Source organism: Teleopsis dalmanni, chromosome 1 (genome assembly GCF_002237135.1).
Source record: "Teleopsis dalmanni isolate 2A chromosome 1, ASM223713v2, whole genome shotgun sequence".
Classification (NCBI taxonomy): domain Eukaryota; kingdom Metazoa; phylum Arthropoda; class Insecta; order Diptera; family Diopsidae; genus Teleopsis; species Teleopsis dalmanni.
Window position 1 is genome coordinate 99,366,279 of NC_051846.1, and position 3,761 is coordinate 99,370,039.

Genomic DNA, 3,761 nt, shown 5'->3' on the forward strand with positions numbered 1-3,761 from the left:
TATATATATATATATATAAGTGACATTAAGCTCTCTCCCAACATCATTAAAATTAAATTGAACAAAAAAAGAACTTGCTGCGCTAAGCAGGTAAAACCTTTTTTTAGTTAGTCATAATTAAGCTTGCATCATACAAGGTACAAAATAAAATTTTTGTACAAAAATCAAAAAAATCGTTTTTTATTAAAAATTGTCACTGGCGCAGTCGGTAGGATCAGTGAAAATTATCCTTTAAGAACCTATAAACAATTAAATATAAAAAAATTGTCTTCTTGTAAAATAAGAAAAAACAAACAAACGAAATTTTGCAAATGTTCGTGATATTTTAAGTGCCGTAGACACAAAAAAAAAAAAACACAAAAACAAAAAAAATTAATTTAAAATTTTAATTAAAATTTAATTTAATTTAATTTAAAAAAAAGAAAAATTTAAATATTGTAATTTGAATTATAATTGAATTCAATTTAATTCTCCAAACAAACAAAACTGTAACTTATAAAAAAGTTTCTTTTTTAAATAAAAAACAAACTGAAATTTTGCAATTGTTCGTGATATTTTAAGTGCTGTGGACACAAAACAAATACAAAAACAAAAATTATCAAAAAAAAATTTAATGCAACAGTTAAACCTTTAAACGAAATAACAGGAATTTAACTTTAACTGTAGAAGCTGATTAAGAACCTAGTAAAGAGAAAAAAATTATATTCAGAGAAGTAGAATATTAAACCTTTTTTTTTAAAAAAAAAATAATAATAAATAAAACGAACTTTGCGTTTCTAATTGTGAAGCTTTAAAATTTTAAATTTAAACTTGAAATTTATTAAAATAAAACAAAACAGCAGTAAAGACTTGGAATAACAATTTTTAAAACGAACTTTGCGTTTCTAATTCTGAAGCTTTAAAGTTTTAAATTTAAACTTAAAATTTATTAAAATAAAACAAACCAGCAGTAAAGACTTAGAATAACAATTTTTTTTTCTACATGTTTAAAAGTAATTAAGAAAAATTACACAAATCAAGAACAATTAATTAGTTATTATCTTTAATCAATTCTGTTTTTAATATTAATAACTGTTTTAAAAATATGGTTTATTATTATATAAATTGATGAATCCGACAAAACGATTATAAAAAAAAAAAATCAAATCAAAAAATTTTTAATCTCAAAAATTAGTCAAAGTTAGTCAACGTGTCATATATCAGCAGCAACAGTAAAAGAATAAAAAATTATTCTTATAAATAAGAATTCTTATAAATAAAGGAAATACAAAAAAAAATAAGATAAATCAAAAGTACAAAATATTCCTAATTTTTGTGCAATTACGGCAGAGTTTGCTACCAAAACTTTCCACAAAACGTATACAACAATTTTTAGAGGATCTAACATTGTCACCATCTAAAATCAGTTGTCCAAAATGACCAAAGAAAAAACGAGTATTAACACCATGATTGAAGGAAGAGAAAGAAGAGATAGAACGGTGGCAGGAGTAAAACTGATCGCTCCATTTGATGGCGACAATAAATACCTGGCACTGTATATCGATAGTATCAACGCAATCATACCAGAGTCTTCATCTCTTACGGGCGAAGAGAAACCATTCTACTTCCAGTGTGTCATTAGCACTCTTCGTGGAGAAGCCCTGAACTTAGTAAGAAGAGAACAACCAACTTGTTGGGAGGAGTTGAAGGCACATCGGATTGATGAGTTTACGGATTCCAGTCCACTCACAACGCAACTGGTATTAGTAAGTAATATCAAATTTAAAGGTAAAGTTAGAGAATTTTGCGAAGAAATTAATTCCGAAATATGTAAAGTTAGGGATAATATTAAATTAAAAGAAACCAACATAACAAATATTAACTTCTTGCTCAATGAACTAAAAATGTTAAGTGTAAAAACACTGAAAAAGGGACTACCCTACCACTTAACGGCTCTAATTAATGCGAACATGGCTGCAGACGTTAACTCTGCTATAAAAATTTTAAAGGAGAATGATGAATATAACAATATTGTAGTTGGGAAAAATATTCATTATAACCAACAATCAGGTTCTCAACTCAATAACGTTAGAAACTCGCATCAAAATGCATGCAATATTGATCATTATGGTAATAGTTCCTATAATATACCATATAAGAACCCTAATAAATATCACGGTTCGCGAAACCAAAACTTTAATAGAGCTTCGGAGGTTGATAACGAAAATTTTCGGTTAGAAGCCCCGGACTCTTACCAAAAATAGAACTAAAATTGCAAAATCAAACCTTTGAATTTCTTATTGATACAGGTTCATCAGTAAGCCTTGTTCAACCCAATATCTTAAAATCTCCAATATTAAAAGTAAAACCAATAACAGTAGCAACAATAACAGGGCAAATTACATTAACCAATATGCAAGAGGTTTATAATGATAAAGGAAAAAATTATTTGAAATTTTATGTGTGTGACCTCTCTAAAAATTATGATGGTCTTCTAGGTTTCGATGTACTTCAACAGCTTCAAGCGAAAATTGACGTTGTTCATAAAAATGTTATATTAAACAATATTACTTATAAATTTAAAAATAATTTCGATAATGAAATTAAAGAACTTCACTTCAATAGCAATGCTTATGAACCGAAATTTAGACTAAATCATTTAAATGATGAAGAATTAAGCGAAATAAATAAGATATTAAATAAGTTTGAAAATTTATGGTATAAAGTAGGCGATAAATTAACATTTACTAATAAAATCAAACATCGAATCAACACAACTCATAATGATCCTATATATGTTAAGTCCTACAGATACCCTGAAGTCCACAAATCAGAAGTCGATACACAAATAAAAGAAATGTTAGATCAGGGGATTATTTGTCACAGTAAATCGCCTTATTCTGCACCAATTTGGGTGGTGCCTAAGAAGTTAGATGCTTCAAAAATTCAGAAATGGCGAATCGTTATCGATTACCGTAAATTGAATGATATAACTATTAGTGATAAATATCCGATACCCCTAATGGATGAAATACTTAACAAACTTGGCAGGTGTTTATATTTTAGTACAATTGATCTTACAAAAGGATTCCATCAGATAGAAATGGATCCAAAGGATAGAATGAAAACAGCCTTTTCAACTAGAAATGGTCATTTTAAATTTTTGCGTATGCCATTTGGGCTAAAAAACGTTTCAAAGATTGATGAATACAATCTTGGATGGATTAATTGGGAAGGAATGTTTAGTATATTTAGATGACATAATTGTTTTCAGTACTTCACTCCAGGAGCACATTAAAGCTCTCGATAGAGTCTTTAGCAGATTAAGTGAAGCTAATTTAAAAATGCAATTGGATAAAAGCGAGTTTCTTAAGAAAGAAGCCGAATTTTTAGGGCATATTGTAACCCCAGAGGGAATCAGGCCAAATCCAAATAAAATCGAAGCTATTTTAAAATATCCACTACCGAAAAATGAAAAAGAAATAAAACAATTCTTGGGACTAGCTGGGTTCTATAGAAAATTTATAAATGATTTTTCTAAGATAACAAAACCCCTAACTCATTGCTTAAAAAAAGGCAACAAAGTCAATATAACTGATAGGGAATATAACAAAGCGTTTAATACAATCAAAATCTTAATAACAAAAGACCCTGTTTTGGTCTACCCAGATTATAAAAAAGATTTTACACTTACAACAGATGCTTCAAATACTGCACTGGGTGCAGTTTTAAGTCAACAAGTTCGCCCAGTTTGCTTTGCTAGTCGCACCCTGAATGAGCAT